The 10,309-nt window shown below is 46.7% G+C and overlaps 1 pseudogene; it reads left to right on the top strand.

Moving 5' to 3' along the window:
- The first annotated feature begins 620 nt into the window (after window positions 1-620).
- Window positions 621-9,415, top strand: LOC132234473 (ATP-dependent RNA helicase DDX54-like; annotated as a pseudogene).
- The last annotated feature ends 894 nt before the right edge of the window (window positions 9,416-10,309 follow it).

The raw sequence follows: 10,309 nt of genomic DNA, 5'->3' as shown, positions 1-10,309 counted from the left end.
CGCTGTTGAATTTCTCCTAGTGACCATTTCTCTAAACTGAGAGCTACACAGCCCTCCTTAGAGCGGTAATGCTGGCCTGCTTCTCTTCCAAATGCACCACATCCCCCACGTGTTTAATACAGAGGTGCCATGCTCCAATGTCAGGAAAGGATGACCTCTGATCCTACTGACCCATTTTATTTAAAATATGTGCTTTCTTTTCTCAGAAACTTTTCAAACTAAGGTCGGTCTGGCTTTATTAATAGGGCTAAGGGCTGGAAGGTTTCCAAGAATTTCACTTTTTTTCTATTCTTACAAATACTGAAAAAAATTGAAAGAAGTAAGTTTGCCAGATTTCTCAAATTAAAAGAGGATGCCTAGTTAAACTTAATTTCAGATAATGATGGATAATCCTATGTAATAAAAGGCTAAAATGCAAATCAACCAACGGTGGAAGGACTGGTCACTATGAGGCACGCTGAGGTGGCCCACCAGCCCAATCTGGCCCCCATAGACCCCGCCCCTAACCGCTGGTGGCCCCTCCCCCTCCCCACCAGCCCCCCGCCCCCCAACCCCAGGCCCAGGCGTTGAATGTCTACCTCCACCGCCCCCATCCTCCCCTGCCCCACCTTGGTCTTCACATGGGGAGGCCGCTCCAGCCAGTGAGCTGTGCCCATATCTACAGCGTCCTGGACCAGACGGCCTGCAAGATCAACCTGGCCAAGTTCACCCACAGCAAGTGCTCCACCCTCATCCTGACTCACCTGGCAGCCAGAGCCTGGACATCCTCTGCTGGACATCATCAACTTCAGCTTCCCAGCCAAGGGCAAGCTCTTCCTACACCAGTGGGTGGTGTGGCCCGGGCTGGCGGAAGCGGCACAGCCTACTCCTTGGTGGCCCCAGATGAGCTCCCCTACCTGCTGGACCTGCACCTGTTCCAGGGCCGTGCCCTCACCCTCTCCAGCCCCCACGAGGAGCCCTCAGGTGCGGTCGGCATGGACGGCTGCTGGGCCGGGTGCCACAGAGCGTGGTGGACGGCAGGCCTGCGGAACACCCTGGAGGCGTCCCTGGAGCTGCGGGGCCTGGGTCGCGTGGCCGACAACGCCCAGCAGCAGTCCGCGTGCTTGCGGCCGGCGCCCTCGCCAGAGTCCATCAAGCGGGCCAAGGAGCTGGACCTCCCGGGGCTGGGCCTGCACCTCCTCTTCAGCTCGAGCTTCGAGGAGGAGGAGCTGCAGCGGCTGAGGCTGGTGGGCAGCATCAAGCAATACCGCTCAGGGCGACCATCTTTGAGATCAACGCCTCCAGCCGGGACCTGAGCAGCCAGGTGATGCGGGCCAAGCGGCAGGACTGCAAGGCCATCGCCAGCTTCCAGCAGGGCGGGCAGGAGCGCCAGGAGGGCCTGGCTGGCCCAGCCCAGAGCTGCCCAGCGCGGCAGGTGGAGCAGCCTGGGGGCGGGGAGTGGGGGGGAGGGGGAGGAGGAGGAGGAGGAGGAGGAGGAGGAGGAGGAGGAGGAGGAGAAGGAGGAGGAGGAGGAGAGAGAGAGCACGGTGGATGTCTTCACAGAGGCCGTGGGCTGGAAACGGCAGCAGCCAGGACCTGAGCGGGGAGCCAAGAGGCGGAAGGAGGAGTCCCGGCGCTGGACCAGGATTTCTATGTCCCTGATCGGCCCAAGGACTTGGACAGTGAACGGGGCCTGAGCGTTGGTGAGGACAGAGGCACCTGTGAGCAGCAGATGGCTGGCGCTGTCCTGGACCTGATGGGGTACGAGGCCCAGATCCTGACCAGGGACCGGCAGCAGCTCAAGTGGGACTGGAAGAAGAAGCGGTTTGTGGGACCGTCAGGACAGGAGGACAAGAAGATCAAGACAGAAAGTGGTCCCTACATCAGCAGCTCCTACAAGCGGGACCTCTACCAGAAGTGGAAGCAGAAACAGAAAATCGCCATACATTCAACGCCTCAGCCCCAGCGGCCACCAGCAGTCGGCCCCATCCCGTGGGGGCATGTGCAGGAGGCAACCCATTGATGTGTCTTTCACACATCCATGTTTTTCTGTCTCTCACCTTCCCTTCTACTCTAAAAATCAATTGAAAATGTGCTCAGGTGAGGATTAACACACACACACAAAAAAAACACCAAAATATGCATACATACACACATATACATAAATACATGAATATTGGGGGGCTAGGGGGTGGGGCCCCACAAGTGCACAGATTTCATGCACGGGGTCTCTAATTTTAGTATAAGTGTGGCCCATGCAATATTTGGCATATACTTAGATTAAAAATATATCTGTTGCCCTGACTGGTTTGGCTCAGTGGATAGAGTGTCGGCCTGTGGACTCAAGGGTCCCAGGTTCGATTCTGGTCAAGGGCATGTACCTTGGTTGCGGGCGCATCCCCAGGGGGAGTGTGCAGGAGGCAGCTGATCGATGTTTCTCTCTCATCGATGTTTCTGGCTCTCTATCCCTCTCCCTTCCTTTCTGTAAAAAATCAGTAAAATACATTGAAAAAAAGATGTATTTGTTCCCTGAAATTAAAATGTCATTGAGTGTCCTGTATTTTATCTGAAAATCCTATGGAGAGAGGGAATGGGGTCACTTTCACAATATTATATATAGTAAATAACTAACATTTGTACTACACACTATATAGTAAATTAATATATACTATTATATAGGAAATTTCAAATATATTTTATTGTTGATCGTATTACAGATATCTTTCATTTTCCCCTCTTTTCCTCCATTCCTCCCAGTCTCTACCCAAGCACTCCCACCCCCAGATCTTCACTATCCTATTGCCCATGTGCATAGGTGTGCATATCTATATAAAAGCCCAGTGAACGACCAGAACAACTAGAATGACTGGTGGCTATGAAGTGCACTGCGGCAGCCAACTAGCCTGATCCAGGCCCAATTAACCCCCAACACCCTGATTGGGGGCAGGGCCAGCTGGCCAACTATCCACTGACCCTCCCCTCTGCTGGCCTGGCTCAACGGTCCCCAATTGGGGCAGGCCGGCTGGATCGCAACCATGCACGAATTCATGCACTGGGCCTCTAGTAAGTATATAAGTTCTTTGGTTTATCTCTTCTCGTCCTCCCAACCCCACATCGAGTTATGTCAGTCTGTTCCATGCTTCTCTGCTTCAGGTTTTATTTTGTTGGTCAATTCATTGTGTTCATTAGATTCCACAAATAAGGTAGGTCACATGGTATTTGTCTTTCTCAGTATGGCTTATTTCACTCAGCATATTTTCCAGGACCATCCATGCTGTCCCAAAGGGTAAGAGATCCCTCTTTGTTACAGCTGCATAGTATTATATATAGTAAATATTTAGTAAGATATTTACTATTATAATATATTCTATATTATAAACACTTAATAAGATATTAAGTATGTATTTTACATTTTACATGTTGTAAATATATAGGAAGATATTTACTATATATAATATATTTTACATCCTATATAATAAAAGGCCAGACTGTAAGTGTAATGACCAGAATGACCGCTTGACCAGTTGCTATGAGGTGGGAGACTGGCGAGGGGAACCGGGTGACTAACGGTGGAAGGGAATTGGCTGGCTGGCAGCGGCAGCAGGGTGGGACGAGGGCTTACAAGGGGAACCGGCTGGCTGGCGGTGGCAGTGGTGGCCAGGGATTGGCGAGCAGGTGGAAAATGGCCCAGATCGCAGGCTAGACCTAGGGACCCTAACCACTCACGATTTCATGCACTGGGCCTCTAGTATTATAATATGTATAGTGAATAATATAGGTGTTTTTCTTTCTGAAATAATATGGACCATACATTATTATATGTTATATTAAATTATCAACACTAATAAAAGAGAAAAATGGTAATTGGCGTACGACGATACCCTTTTCATTGGCTAATCAGGGCTATATGCAAATTAACTGCCAACTAAGATTGGCAGTTAACTGTCAACAAGATGGTGGTTAATTTGCATATGTAGGCACAATGCAGGGAGGCGAAAGGGAAAGCAGGAAGAAGCCCCCTGCCACTGACAGTGATCGGAAACCCAGGGGGGAGCCAAGAGCTGGGGGGCAGGGCAAAGGCGGCCCCAGGGCCGCCTTTGCCCTGCCTCCCAGCCATGATCGGAGAATCAGGTGCCTTTTCCGCCCTGGCCAGTGATAGCAGGAAGTAGGGGTGGAGCCAGCGATGGGAGCTGGGCACTGTCGAAGCTGGCAGTCCCAGGAGCTAGGGGCCCCTTGCCTGGGCCTAAAGCGAAGCCCACGATCGTGGGGCCGCTGCAGCTGTGAGTCCCCACTGCCCGGGCCGGACACCTCAGCCAGAGGCATCCTGCAGGGGCAGGGGTGGAGCCCGCGCAATCGCGGTGCACCCCGCTGCCACTGCAGGTCCCCGCTGCCCGGGCCCGACGCCTAGGCCAGAGGCGTCAGGCCTGGGCAAGGGGCCGATCCTGCGATTGGAGGGTGATGGGGCTCAATGCCTGAGGGCTCCCAGTATGTGAGAGGGGGCAGGCTGGGCTGAGGGACACTCCCCACACACACACACCCAGTGCACAAATTTTGTGCACCCGGCCCCTAGTTATATTATAATGTTATATATACATTTGTCAGTAAAATTGATGTAAACAATTGATGTAACCTCTATGAGTAAACAATTGATGTAACCTCTCTCCCAAGTTCATCAGCCCAGGTCACTTAAATAGAGCTTGTTTTGGAGATAATACCTGGTAAATTTCAAGTACACAAGAAAACAGAAGTCTCATGTAAAATGTATATGAATAATTACTGGTTCCCAATCCTTAAATGATTTAATGGAATCAGGAATTTGACATCTTATTCATATAAAAATTCAAAAATATCAAAGGACTCTCAATATCACCAGAGGCTAAACAATTGAAAAACAAATCCCACTCAAGAAATATACAATAGCATAGCAATGCTAGGTCAGAAAGAGAAAACAAGTACTAAAAAACTAAAAGAACACAGAGATCAATTCTTTAAAATACCCTAAGAGTAAAAAATATAATTATCAGATATTACATATTCCAAATTTTATAGTTTAACTCTGTAGTTCTTGGACACATAGGGAAGACATTGAAACTCTTCTGAAAAACCTGCAAAACTTTCATTCCTTTTGGTGACTTAAATGGCCCTAGACATCACCAGTCTGGATACAAATGAGGACACATTAACATTAACGTTCAAGTGACACTGGCTCTGAGCCTTCACCCATGAGGGCGGGACCTCATCCTCTGGCACTTTCCAAATTATTCCATCAGCTTCATCCTATGCCCAACCTCTGCCCTGTTCTACCCTGCCCTGGCCCGTATCTTCTACTTACAGAGATGTCCTTGATAACCTTTGTGTGGTACTGTTAGGAGCAAACATTTGGGAAAGTCTGATAATGATACCCAAGGGAACCACCTCTCCTGCACATCCTACCTCATTCACTATCATAGCACTTGGTTCTTTTTTCACACCTCTAATGATCTGCTGTATAATTAATGATATAGACTTTATGTCATTCCCCTCTTGATTAAGCTTCCTTTCTAACACCTAGCACAATGCTTGCCACAAAGAAGGTGTTCGATAAATATAATAAATGATTAAAAGTTTTTTCTACTGACAAGTCCCTAAGTTTTGGCTGCTAAACCCTTTCTCCGAATAATAGTAAAATGGTTCTTTCTATGTCCAGCGCTAGTCCTAGTTCTTTACATAGATTAACTCATTTACTTCCCATCAAATCCTTATGGAAAAGGTATTCTAATTTTCTCAACTTTACAAACGAGAGAACTGAGAAACAGAAAGGTTGAGAACCTTGTTCACGGTCATCTAAGTAGTGAACAGCAGAGCTAGGATTCGGAACACCCAACCTTCTGCCTTCAGAGTCGGAGCTCTTTTTTTTTTTTTTTTTTTTTTAAATTAAATCTTTATTGTTCAGATTATTACATTTGTTCCTTTTTTTTTCCCCCCATAACTCCCCTCCTCCCAGTTCCCGCCCTACCCTCCGCCCTCACTCCCCACCCACTGTCCTCATCCATAGGTGCACGATTTTTGTCCAGTCTCTTCCCACATCTCCCACACCCCTTTCCCCCCCAAGAATAGTCAGTCCATTCCCTTTCTATGTCCCTGATTCTATTATAATCAACAGTTTATTCTGTTCATCAGATTATTTATTCACTTGATTCTTAGATTCACTTGTTGATAGATGCATATTTGTTGTTCATAATTTGTATCTTTACCTTTTTCTTCCTCTTCCTCTTCTTAAAGGATACCTTTCAGCATTTCATATAATCCTGGTTTGGTGGTGATGAACTCCTTTAGCTTTTCCTTATCTGTGAAGCTCTTTATCTGACCTTCAATTCTGAATGATAGCTTTGCTGGATAAAGTAATCTTGGTTGTAGGTTCTTGGTATTCATCACTTTGAATATTTCTTGCCACTCCCTTCTGGCCTGCAAAGTTTCTGTTGAGAAATCAGCTGACAGTCGTATGGGTATTCCCTTGTAGGTAACTGAGTTTCTTTCTCTTGCTGTTTTTAAGATTCTCTCTTTATCTTTTGCTCTTGGCATTTTAATTATGATGTGTCTTGGTGTGGTCCTCTTTGGATTCCTTTTGTTTGGGGTTCTCCGCGCTTCTTGGACCTGTAAGTCCATTTCTTTCACCAGGTGGGGGAAGTTTTCTGTCATTATTTCTTCAAATAGGTTTTCAATATCTTGCTCTCTCTCATCTTCTGGCACCCCTATAATTCTGATGTTGGTACGCTTGAAGCTGTCCCAGAGGCTCCTTACACTATCCTCGCATTTTTGGATTCTTTTTTCATTTTGCTTTTCCGGTTGGATGTTTTTTGCTTCCTCACATTTCAAATCATTGACTTGATTCTTGCGCTCCTCTGGTCTGCTGTCGGGCGTCTGTATAAAATTCGTTATTTCAGTCCGTGTGTGCTTAATTTCTAGTTGGTTCCCCAATATAAGATCGAGGGTCTTATTAGTTTTCGTGTAGATCTCATTAAGTTTATCGGCAGCTTCTAAACAGTTCTTGAGAGACCTTAAAAGTGTGGTTCTGAACTCTATTTCTTCCATTGACAATTTTGTCCTGTTTCTTTGTCTCCGCATTTTGTTATGCTTCCTTGGTGCACCCCCTAGTGGTCTTTGTTCGAAGTCCTATAGATAAATCTTGATTGTTGTAGCTAATTCCAGGGAGGGTTTGACCTCCAGGCCAAGTGGCTATGAGATTCAGCTGTGTCAGCGGTGAGAGAACTTCTGTCCTCTAGGGAGGTGCTAATCTAGCCTTTGCCTGAGGCTATCCGGCAAATGCCTCTGTGCAGGGCTTGGGCAGGGCGGGTCGAACAGGATCAACAGCGTGGGCCGGACAGAGCAGTTATGGCGGCTCTCAGTCTTGTCCCAAGGGGCTCTGCCTCTCTGAGTCCCAGCACCCGCTGCAAAGCTTGGAGAGAAAGCTGCACTCGCTCTGACCGAAGCCAGACAGTCCCGCTTCTCCCGCCTGAGTCTGGGTCCCTAAAGACTCGCCCGGATCTGGAGCTCAGAGTCTGCGACTCCCTCCCGATTGAAAACAACAACTGCGCCCTCCGCCGCCAGCCCGCTCCGTGCACTCCGCACCTCAGAATTTGACTTCAGCACTGCGCCTCCTCTGAGTGTCCGTATGTGTTTCTCTTTCCTCCTAGTTGTAGGACTTCCACTCAGCCAGCGCCCCTGTGGTTCTGGGTGATGTCCCTTCCGTTTTTTGGTTTCACTTTTGAAGTAGTTGTTCAAAGCAGCAAACTCCGGCGTTAACCTATGCCGCCATCTTGGTTCTCCCTCAGAGTCGGAGCTCTTAACTTCCCATTGAATCATTTCTCTCAAGCAAGTCTAAGAGGTCAGGTGGAGGAGTCTTCACCCTCCTCTCTCTCCTCTCTCTGCTCCAGGTCCCACCACCAGAAATTATACCATGTAAAAACTACTTCAAAATAATAGAAATAATAACTCCCTATCTTCCTTCCTTCCTTCATTCTTTACTAAATTTTATGGAGCACCCACTCCCACCATGTCAGGCCCATGCCAGAACCATAAAGCTAACTAAGAACTAGTTCCTGTCACAGAATCACAATCTAGTGGGAAGAACACAGGGGTCAACAGCATTAACAATTTGACCTAAATAAACAAAGCTCAAGAGAAGTATCTGGTAAACCTCAAAGCAGATCATGCTGGCAGAAGAAAAGCCATAGGCCAGCAGGAAACTGCCTGAGTTCATGAACAAATTAGAAAAAAACTCTGTCTGGGTCCAAGTCAAGACTGACTCCTAGCTTCTGAGGCTGCAGCTGAGAAGTGTGGTCTATACAGCTCACAGATAGAAAATAAGTAGGTGCCAGAGGTTCCCATGGAAAACGTAAAAAGAAAGGCACAAAATTGCTAGGTTTCAAGTAATCTCAGTAGACTCTACAAAGATCACCAGAATAGAGAAGAATGGATCACATAAGCAAATAACTGAAGGGGAGGAAATTTAGCATTACACTAAGCAGTGTAATTTATCATTCTTCTGGAGGAATTTTTAGGACAAAATTAAAGATTCTATCTTGGTCTGATATTTCTTCAGTGGCATTTGTCTTGTGCATGGGTTTCTGTCCTAAGAATGGCCATAGGATACGGATAAGAGTCCATTAGTGGAATGAGAAAACTGGAAATGCATTATCCCCACCAAAGGTCAAGCCAAAGCCTGGGAAACACTGGATGGCGAGAACATGGAAGGCCCCACTTCTCATAGCTGCTTTTCAAGAAGGGAAAGCCATATTATGTCATAGAGCCTGTTGGGCTGGCTATATGATTTACTCACTGTGTGACCTTGGGTCACTTATATAACCTTTCAAATATAACTTACTTCATTTGTAAAATGGAAATAATAGTATCTCCTTCATAGGTTTCTCTGTAATGATTAAATGAGTTCTTGCCTATAAGTAAACTTTCCTATGTTAGATCCATGATGATGCCAGCTACCCTTGACTGTGGTGGTGGTGGTGGTGGCAGTAGAAGTGAATGTGCAACGAAGGGGAAGGAGGTGGTTCTTTACTATTTATTTCTACTGCAGTGTCTTCATCTCTTTATTTACTAAGTATAACAATTCACTTTAACTAAAAAAAATTAAGAATCTGGAACCCTTTAGACATAAGTGCATTCTCAAATGCCCCTTTATATCAAACTGCCAACTCATCTATCTGTTTCTGGCAAGATTTATGGGAGTTGCTTTTCTTATGTTGAGTTAAAAGTTTTGGTGACATGGTCCAGAGATCTCCAATCTCTTCTTAATAAGGTTAGGCACTATAAGGAGTCGTCCACGCAGAAGGTTGGACCCCTCATCCCTGCTAGTGATGCTGGTGGCCTTGCTCTCACTCCCCTCTCCCACAAGGCCCTGCTAGAAAGAGAAGCAGTAGCACCCCCTCATGGTCCACATTAATGGCACAAAGGCTATGCCAGGAGAGCAACTGCGGAATCTAATCCTGACTGCATCAATTCCCCAAAATCTCATTGAACCAAAACCACACTGACGGGAAGGAGAAATCCAGGAGTAACCCAGATTTGAGGGGGAGGAAACAGAAAAAAGAAGAGGGCCAACATTTTGGAGAATTCAATATCATGGCTTCCTGCACAAGGAAGTAGCAAATTTCTTAGGGAGCAAATGCTATTAACATTTTCTTTAAATTTGATGCTTTAACTCAACATGACACGGGACATTTGGCATGGACTGTACTTCCTGTCACAATTTATTTTGGAGTTAGAAAATGTTTCTGACTCAAAAACTAACTGAAAGCCTATTTCTCCACTGTCATAAATCAAATCATCCCACCGAGCTCAGTAGGACTTGGGCCCTGTCCAAGAGTTGCAAGAAAAACAGAGAGAGATGAAGTTTTTGAAAAGGGAAGATGTCTACTGTAGACAGAACGAGTGAGGGCACAGATTTTTCCAAAGGACGCGGAGTAAGTTCCCAGAGGCCATGGTTGGCCTCTGAGTTAGCTGACAGACTCTCTCTTCCCATTTTAACCTCCTTTGAGGGTTTGGTTGGAATGACAGCATGCTAGTGGGTTGAAATAAAGCACTCTGATCATTTCTGCAGGTGCCAAAGCTCTTCCTGTGGATTACTGAGGTTTGGAGCCCCGTGAAGGCAGAAAGCACATCTCATGCCTCTTTTGGACGGCTGCACAGTCTTAGCATGATGGCCAGTGGTGAGCTTGAGTCACGGCACATAGGAGAGTGCCTGGAACAGAGCATACCCTCAGTGGATGCTTGTTGATTGATGGATGTGTCACATCTGCTGTCATTACATTTTATTTCTGCACATTTCTTATGTGCC

Source organism: Myotis daubentonii, chromosome 5 (assembly GCF_963259705.1).
Source record: "Myotis daubentonii chromosome 5, mMyoDau2.1, whole genome shotgun sequence".
Classification (NCBI taxonomy): domain Eukaryota; kingdom Metazoa; phylum Chordata; class Mammalia; order Chiroptera; family Vespertilionidae; genus Myotis; species Myotis daubentonii.
Note: the sequence above shows the minus strand (reverse complement) of the source record. Positions and strands in the feature narration are given on the sequence as shown.